At 38.4% G+C, this 10104-nt stretch overlaps 1 long non-coding RNA gene across 1 annotated transcript; it reads left to right on the forward strand.

The window, feature by feature from the left end:
• Positions 1–342: 342 nt before the first annotated feature.
• LOC140520458 (uncharacterized) lies at positions 343–8748 on the forward strand. Its single transcript, XR_011972513.1, has 3 exons — positions 343–855; positions 8360–8446; positions 8661–8748. It is a non-coding gene; the product is annotated as an uncharacterized lncRNA (long non-coding RNA).
• Positions 8749–10104: the final 1356 nt, after the last annotated feature.

The following is a 10104-nucleotide window of genomic DNA, read 5'->3' on the forward strand; positions in this document are numbered from 1 at the left end:
GCAGCAAGAAGGGATGCCTTGGCTCTTCTAGAAAACTACTATTGAAGCTTTTAGGAGACCCAAAGAGACAACCTATTTCTCTACATCAAATGCTAGTGATGATACAGTAAATTTTTCTACAAGCCGAGTATGAGAAAGAAAAATTGTAACCTCTATTTAGAATGAAATCATAGATATCAGAGCTGGAAACCATCTAATCCAACTCATCATTTTATGGATGAGGAGACTGTGTAACAGAAAAAAGAAAGGACATGCCAAACAGCATATAGTGACAGATCTTTATTTAGGAAGTAGCTTCCATAAGAAGGGACTGTATTTGATGCCAGAACCACAAAGACAAGGTCCGCATCCTCAAAGTGCTTACAACACTAGAGGAAATATGTCAGCCTCCCAGTGATCCAGTGGTATAAGTTGCTTTACAGTCAGAGCAGACAAAAGAAAAAAATCACTTCAGGCTAGCCTGGGGAGATATGACTTCACTACCAGGAGGGACTAGAGTTAGATTTTGAAAACTAGGCAAGCATTGAATACGTGGAAGGGAGGGGGAGAGTGTTCCAGGAAGCAGGTGCTCTCCCTGATTTACTGTCTTTACATTCCTTTTCAGGTCATCTCTAAGGATTTGCCCACTCACTACTTAATGAAGCATGGGAATCTATTTAATTTCAGTTAACTTTCTTGGCCAAAATTGCCTCAGGGACCTTCAAGAGATAGTTTAGAAAATAGAGTTGGACCCGTAGAGAAGCTGGAAACTTCAGGTCTTCTTGTTCTACAATCTCCTCGCTGTTGACAGCTGAGCCATGAGAATCTTCTACTTCATGTTGATGTGCTTCATCTTCCTGACTCAAATTTCTTCAGGTAAGGTGGCAACCATCAGTGATGAAAGAGGGAAATCACATTCCATATACTGTCTTCCTGGAAGGAAAGGTAGAGCTTTGGGGATGGGGTTTGTCAGAGAAATCAACCCTGAGTCTTAAGATAATATGAGCCATTTAGTACTTTTACGTGGGCTAAGTGCCAATTGAGAAAATTTAGTCTAACTACCAAACAGAAAAGACCAAGGTGTTTTCCCAGCTGGCAGATTCGGGGGGCATGGATTTTCTACTCAGACAATACTCCTAGCTCTTCCCCTTGCTGTCCCAGGACAGAAGACTAAGCCACAGTGTCAGGAGGCAAAAAAATTTTGTCACCTCAGTTTCCAAAGTTTTCTGCTGAGGATGGTGTCATCCTCCTACCTCCCTTGGTACTATCTACTCAATTTAGTCATTCTCTGTATCAGAGGCTGTTGAAACCTAGAGTATTGTGACAGCATCCATTTCTGTCTTCCTTTGGAATCCCAATTCACTTCTAGTTTCTTAAAAGTCCTTAACACAATGGAGCAGTTATGAGGCCTCTTTATTTTTTACTTTTGTGTTCCAGAGGATCATCAGAGAAAATGCCTTCCCTGAGCCAACTTCAACTTTTAGGGAGGGGGGGTTTAGGAGGAGAAGGTGAGAGATGTGTAAGTGAGCTCTTTGCACTGGATATATGTAAGCAGAGGCTGTCAGGGATGTTTCAGATGAGACTGCAGAAGCATAGATTCTAAAACTATAAGGGAGACAAGAGGCCATTTTTTCCCTAAATCTTCATGTTATAAATGAGGAATCAGAGTCTAGAGAATCAATCAACACTCATTAACAAGGATTTATTAAGCATCTACTATATGTCAGACACTACTAAACCTGGGAATATGAAGACACATTTTTAAAAATCATAGAATTGATTGACTTGTCCAGTGTTACAGAGCTAAGTAAGTGATATGGTTGAGATTTGAATACAGGTTCTTTGATTCTAAGAAGAAGATCATTTAATTAATTTGCCATCGTATCCTCCCCCATAAATGTGGGTATTTTTCTACATAAATCATTGGGTTTTACTTTAAATTACATTATTTTCTCTCAATTTGTGTATGATGGAGCCACATCTAATCTATCAGGAATTAGAAAGTGTTTAGAAAATGAAGAATTGTCATGAGTGGAAGGGCAGACTTGTCTTAATTGACCCCAAAGTTCAGAACTAGAATCAATGTCTTAACAAGACTGCAAACACCTCAACTTTGCTAGGAGCCAGAGTTCTTAGGATCTTTGACAATAGAAACTATAGGAATTATCAGAAGAAATCCAATCAGCCAAATAACTAACAAACATTCATTAAGCCCTTCTTACATGCCAGGCACTATGGTAAGTGCTTGGGGGTATAAAGACAGATGTGAGGCAATCCCTGTATTCAAGGAGCTTACATACTAGCAGGGGGGAAACAGATACATATGTTTGCATGATATATACATATAGTCACACATATGTGTATATGTACAATAAACATGCATGTACATACACAAAACACATATGAAACTCATGCAAGATTCTTGTATCTTCTATCCTTGGAGGATAGAAAAACCCTAAGAGTTGGGAGGATCAAGAAAGATGTCAAGAAGAAAGTGGTGCTTGAGTTGGATCTTGATGTAATTGAAAGATTTCAAGAGGCAAAGATTTCAAAGGTAAAGAAGGAAGGCATTCTAGGCATGGGGAGCAGTCAGTGCAAAATCATAGACGTGGGAAATGGAATATTAAGGATGAAGAATGGTAAGAAGGCCAATTTAGCTGAACCATAGAGCATAGGGACAGAAGTAATGTGAAACTAGTCAGAAAAGGTAAAATTTATTAAAAGGCATTTATATTTATGTTCCATACTAGAAGTAAAGAGGAGCCTATTGAGTGACAGTGACATAATCAGGTCTACCTACAAAAATACAAATATGCAAACTAATCAAAATTGACCCTTATACAATGCAAGGTGAATCCATAATAATGATCCTAAATAGGAAAAAAAATTTTCACCTAAAAAGAGTATGGAAATGGATTACCAGTCCATACCTACCTTAAGCCTAGTGCCACACAAAAGAGGAACATAAGAACAACAATCCTCTTTACCTCAAGAAAGACAGAGTAAAGGAAAAGAACCAAGGAGCCTCTACTTTCCTGCCTAACAGTGAGAGAAAAAATCATGGAAGGGGAAACTTCTTAAGAAAAAAACTGTGTGTATAAACCCAGTTCATGACTTCTGTTCTGGCCAGCTCTTGTGCCTCTAATCAGTTTTATACAGACAGAATTTGAGAATCAAAGAAACTTCAGAGGTCATCTCATCTAATATGTACCTGAGTAAGAATTCCTTCAACAACATAGCTGATAAATGGTCATCTAGTCTTTACTTGAAGATGCCAAGTGGAATGGAGTCCCCTACCTCCTAAGGTAGCCATTCTACTTTTGGCTATCTCTAATAGTTATTTTTTCCTTAAATTATTAGAATCCAAGTCTACTCAGCCCTGCCATTTGCAGATTAAAGCAGTACTCTACCTTCCCCATCTCTGCCAAATCTGAACAGTGGAGGTAACCCTTTCCAGGAAATATATCCATTTTAAATCAAAGAATTCCACTACTATTCACAATAATCATTTGATCAATGGCAGAAATTTGGAACCAGGTGGTTCCAAAAAAAGCTAACTCAGGTAACTCAGCTCCAGTTGAGAATTGCAATATTGCTAGGAATAACTAAGCAAGTTCTAACAAATGGATGACAGTTACTGGAGAGATGGAGATATTTGTGAATCTGAGGGAAAACTTTCTAATAAGTACAGTCATCTCAAAATGGAATAAACTCTCTTAGGGAGCAGTAAGTCCCCTATAATTAGAAGTCTTCAAGCAGAAGCTAGATAACAACTTATTGGAAATATTGTGGAAGAAATCTGATAAATATTGGACTAAATAAAGTGTCCTCCAACTCTTAGATGAGTCAAAATATTGCTTCCATCAAGTTCTGTCCTCTAGAACTGCATATATCAAATCTAATGCCTTTTCTTCATAATAACTTTTTAGATTTTTAAAAAAGTTATTCTTATAGGTACACATGGAGCTTGGGCTCAGGATAAGAGCCAATGAGGATGCTTTCCAAGGATACATAAACTTTCCTGGCTATACCTATGGCTCTGATCATATGATCAATCAAAAAGTATTATTAAACACTTATTGTGTGTCAGGCTCCATGTTAGACACTAGGGATGCAAAGACAGAATGAAATAACCCCTTCCCTCAAGAAGTTTACACTCTGTCAAGAAAAACAACATATACAAGTATGTACAAAATATAAAGTAAATATAAGATAATTGGGGGGGTGATCCCTAGAAGCTGGGGGCAGCAGGAAAGGCCTCATGTAAGAAGCGGCATTTGAACTGAACATTGAATCAAAAAGCCATTTATTAAGCTCTTACTCTGTGTCAAGCACTGTACTAAGTGCTAAGAATATAAAAACAAGCAGACAAGATTGTCTCTGTCCTCAAAGAATTTACACTCTAATTCAGGAAGACCAATAGGAGATGGAGAACATGGACATGATTCAAAAGTGGTAAGAAAGTGATGTGGAGGCCTGGTTCCAAGCAAGGTAAGGTGGAAGTTCATCCATCAGGACCCAGAGTCATGGAGGCTTAGCCCTCAAGCAGATCTTGTACATATTACACTTCTGGACCCAGTTGACTTATTTTGTTAACCTGAAGGCTGAAGTACTTCAAGGAGCTGTGATTTCATTGGAGTAGGTGTATCATTCACTGATCCTTATTTCTAACCCTCCACATCTTCATAGTTGACCTGTGAGCTACTACTGCCAAAAGAAATTCATCGGGCAACAGTCAATCCTCTGATGACAAGTTTCCTCACATTTAGCCAGACTAGTCATTGGATGACAGAAAGAGACTCTCACTAGGGCCTTACCCAAAGCATTCCAGTTTATTAGAACCTTACAGAGTGTATACTTTATCTTCAAGAGCCTAGACTGACTTCATACCATGGTGAGGAATCAATGGAAGACTTCAGTGGAATAACAGTGTTTTGTCCTATTAAATTTCATTTTTAACTCTTCTTCTCCCATGATTCCATCCATATAACTAAGAATCCTATCAATCCTGCCTTCAACATATTTCCTCCAACCAGCCCTTCATTTCCCTAGTTCAGAATTTTATCACTGAAGCCTAGACTACTGCAATATGCTCTTAACTCAGAGTTTTTTGTACTACAGGGTATACTTTTTAGAACAGGAATGAAACAATGCACAAAATTATGGAATATTTTTCTTACAACTCCCATAAAAATACATCCTTTTTTAAAAATAAAAATGAAGTTCAAATTAAAGCCAATAAAAGAGAGGATCTCATAGAAAGTTCACTACAAATGATACTGGTTATTTGACTGTATAGTATGCATAACAGATCAAATTGGATTTGGCATTCTGCCATCAATCAGTCACAGTTGACGGTAGTTCACATAAGCTCATGATGCTAAAGAGTTATATCCTCATGCAACATATGGGGATGGGGGACAAAAAAAGGACAGAAGGTAACGTTATCATTTTTAATGGAGGAGTCTGTTACATAAAGTTCAGAAACCACAATCTTAACTACTTTTAAACTCCCGATTCTTCAGCATCTAATTTACATGATAACCAAGCCAAACTTCCCCAAAACTCTGACCTAGTTATTCTATCAGCATGTTCAGAAGTACAGTTTCCCCAAAATAATATTCAATTCCCACCAGCCATCCAAAATCTGGTCCCAATACAGCCACCATTCCCTCTAAGGAATCTTCTGTCAATGATCCTTTCCTGTCAATGATCCCCTACACTGGTATCCTGGTCTGGACTGGTCCTCAGTTCCTTAAACCATTTTTCTATCCACCAACCAAAATCCACCCCATCCTTTAAGATCCAGAAAAATAAGGTCACTTACCATTGTGGTCCTCTGGGACCAGCTCTGAGTTCCATAGCTCTTACATATCACTGATGTATGTCCTTATTTATCTTTCCATATATAGATATAGATTTATATCCACAAATTACTTCTAAATTCCTTGGGGCAGAGAACAAGATTTTTACTTTCCTGTGGCCACCTCAGGAGTAGCTCTTCAAAAAAGATTAAAATTAAATATATGATAAAATGGGTGTTTGTTCTAATAATTATAATAATAATCAACATTTATATTGTGCCTATAATGTGCCAGGCACTGCACTAAGTATTTTGCAAACATTAGATCATTTGATCCTCCCAATAACCCTGGAAGGTAGACCCTGAGGAAGTTAAAGCAAATAGAGTTTAAGTGATCTGTCTGCCCAGGATCACACAGTTGTTAAGTGTCTGAGGTGGAATTTGAACTGAGATCTTTTGGACTCCATGCCCAGATGGCCTCCTTTGCACCACTTAGCTGCCCATTCTTATTCTCAACTCCACTATCTAGAAAAAGCATGACATAGTAAAGAGGGCACTGACACTGGGAGGCACAAATTCAAATCCCAGACTGGGCAAGCCACTTCCCCTTTCTGGGCCCCAGTTTCCTGGTCTATAAAGTGATGGTGATGGTAATGCCAGCAGTACCAGCTTCACAGTTTTGTTGTGAGGAAAGAAGGCCTTTGTAAATAAATGTAAGTTATTATATTCCATAGCAGAAAGAATCAGCATAAATGGGTCTATAACAAATCACAGAAAGTTCTCAAGTGGAGTTCCCCAAAGATGTGTGATTGTGTCTGTTTTGATTATCCAATTCACGTGCAAGTCAAGACATCACTTTTGTGAGGTTATTGGTCCTCTTTGAGAATGAAAAACCACCACCAACAACAACATTTTTAATCATGACTTTGATAAAGACATAGGTGACTGTTTATCAATATTTCCCATGACATAAAATTGAAAGGACTATCTAAGACACTAGATGGGAATGAAATTCAAAAATATCTCAACACTCTAGAACTTTGGATCAGTCTGAAGAAGATATATCTGTACCAACCTCACAAACAGAAGGTAGGGGAGGTATGGCTAAATAACATTTTCAATGATCTGGGGATTTTAGTGGGTCACAAGCTCAATAAGAGTCAACAGTGTGTTGAATTCTATCCCAGTTCAATCATACCTGGAGACTTGTGTTCAGTTCTGGGTAACATTTTGATAAACTGGAGACTCCTCAAAAAAGAGAGACCAGGATGGTGATGGTGATCAAGTTCATGTTATGCAAGAGTGTTTAGCCTGAAAAAGAGATGACTTAGAAGAAAGAAGAATAATTTCATGTATTTGAAGGACCATCATGTGGAAGATAGATAAGACTTGTTTTGCATGGATTTGGGGGCAAAAATTAGGAGCAATGGGTAAAGGTTACAGAAAAGTAAATTTAAGCTTATTTGGAAAAACTTCATTGGAATTCAAAACATTCAAAAGAAGTATAGTAGGTTGCCTTGAGAGGTGATAGGTCCTTCTTCCCTACAGGTCTTGAAATGAAGGTTGTATAATTATTTGGGGAGGGGATACTTTTCAGAAGTGATTCTCATTCATGTATAAATTGAACCACATTGTCTCTGGGGTCCCTTTCAGTTCTCCATGATTAGATATTCTCTCAGGACCCTCCCAGAGCATGGGGTTAATGTGCATGATTCTCACCTATTTCTTCCACTTCCTGAAGTTTGTGGAAAGAAAAAGAGCCTGCTCTACATTTTAAAATATTCTTCCTAAACAACAATTGTAAAAATCCTTAACAGGAAAGCCTAGAGAAGTTTGTCTCTGGGAAAAGTTCATGTTTGAGAAGTCTGTGAGGGGGGAAGGAAGCCCAAATAGTCAGCCTTCAGAGCTCGAATTGACTTCAGAGACCTTAGGGGAAGTAAATAAGACGTGTAGACACATGTTATATGAGAGTTTGAAAAGTCACTACTGGTTAACCAGCCTCAGAAAGGGTCAAGAGCCTTGTCCTACTTCCCTCCATGTAATCTAAACATCATGAAGAAAGGTTTTCCAGAAGGCCTATGGCCAGTCAGGCCCCTAACAAGGTAGGCACCGTGGAAAGGCAAAGGTGAACCTGAGCATAAACTTTTGGGGATGAAGAAGAATACTCAAAGAAAGTAACTACTGAAAAGCCAAGGTTTGGGAGAGGGAGGAATTCTGCCCACTGAACCTCAGCCATGGCCCCTGTCTCAGTCACCCTAGCTCATTCTCAGAGCTCCCTTCCAGGAGATAATACAAATACATAGCAACTGGAAGGAAAGTCAATTTTATTTCTAAGTCATTGAGAAAAAGGGGCATTTCCTTCCACTGGTCTCTAGAAACAATCACTTTGAAGTAGGGTTTCTTCTGCTCTAGTCATGGGATGAAATGCAACAAACCTTCCACTGTCCGTATATCACAGGGATTCCTCTCTCTGGGATCATTTTGTGTTGCGATCTGAAATAGTAGCACTTTATATCTGTATAGCATTTTAGCTTTTAATGGAGCTTTCTAATCTATTATCTCCTTTAATTCTTCCAGTTAATCGCACTGAGACTGGTAGTGCAAGTATTATTATCCCCATTTTCAATTTGAAGAAACAGAGGCCCAGAATCACACCATAGAATGGTAATGGTGAAAGTCAGATCTCCCAGACCCATGTGTGCTTTCCATTAATGAGAACTTAAAAAAAAAAAAAAAGACTTTCATGGGTCTCTGCTATAACTTGAGAATTTACTGATTTCATGTGAGTGTAGACTGATCTCGGGGATTGTCTCTCCAAGTCAGCCTACAGGTTGTTTAGACAAAGTCAATGACCTCAGCACCCCACTTCTTTGTTTAGTCAGGAGCGGAATTAAAGAGATATGCTGGAAGCCCACAGGAATCTGTAGGAAGCAATGCCTCGATGATGAAATCCATGTGAGCAGATGCACAAGAGATAGAAAATGCTGCTTGTCAGCAAACGTGCAGTGAAGAAGAAAGAACATCTACCTTCAAGGGGATGCTCATGACCTTCCTGACCAGCTACAATGCAAATTGTGGATTCTTTGGATTAATGTTAAGCCAGAGAATAAATGAATACATGATCAATCCTCTGTATTTTTTTACCTTGATGATTGAGTAACATTTTGGTGATGGTATTCATTCCAGGTATAAGTTGATATTATTCCACTGCAAATCATAACCATCAGGGTGACAAACTTCGGAGTGAAACATCAGCTTGCAGCTTCTTCTGTGTTTAGAGTATGCATGGCAGCCTAGGTTATTTTAGCAACAGGAAGCTCATCTGTTGTATGCCCCTGAGAGACTGTATGTGCCCCTACTCAACCTTCTTCCATTCAGGATTTGTTGATAATGCTCAAAAGAATTTGAAGAACAAAAAAGTGAAGTTTCTTTGACATGACTTGTTCTTAGTGAACTTATGCTGATCTCTAGGTATCACCAAGTTTCTTTATAAGTTTTCAAAGCTTCTTGTTAAAAACTTTTTCCTGTTTGGCCAATAATTGATGCTAAGTTCACTAGTCTAGAGATTTCAGAATGTACCATTTTGAAAAGTTTTGATTTCTGGCCACTTTTCTAATCTCAAGTCTTTTTGTACCTCTCTTGAGCTCTACCCTCTTCATTTTTCTGTAGCCACCAAATGTCACTAAGGGTGGTATCTGACCTTATTCAAGAATAAGAACCAAATAACAGACTGTGGACTCTATAACCAGCTCTTAGAAAGAAAAAAAACATTTAGCATTTAAATTTAATCCACATTATTACCACTTTCTTAGGTCTTAACAATCAACAAAACAATAATCCAAGCCCTAATATGGAGCATTTTTCTGATTCTGAGATATAAAGCCTTATACTGAACATTTAACAATGGCTCTCGTGAGCTGGCTGGAGCTGATTCCAGTATACCTCTAAGTGTCACCCAAAACGAGAGCATAACCTAGAGGAAATCAGTGGCTTCTCTCTAGCTCTCAGAAAACTGACTGCCTCTTTGCCATTTCCTCATGGTAATGCTTGTCTCTTTGGTGGAAGGGTTTGCTGTGGAATTTACCCCAAAAAAATTTTTCCTATTCCCCCACACTATTAACTCCTCTCATTTGTTATATCACTGCCTATGGGAACTATTATAAATGAATTTGTAAAACATTATATAAAACCAGTCAGAATATAGGAATGAACAAAGTAGGCAATACTAATATGCTCCGCATAGGTTTCTTCCTAGTCTGTACAATCCTCTTCCAAAGAGACAGACAGAAAGTCCCCTTTGGCAGTAAACCAAAACTGAGTAG

This window comes from Notamacropus eugenii, chromosome 1 (assembly GCF_028372415.1).
Source record: "Notamacropus eugenii isolate mMacEug1 chromosome 1, mMacEug1.pri_v2, whole genome shotgun sequence".
Taxonomy (NCBI): Eukaryota; Metazoa; Chordata; class Mammalia; order Diprotodontia; family Macropodidae; genus Notamacropus; species Notamacropus eugenii.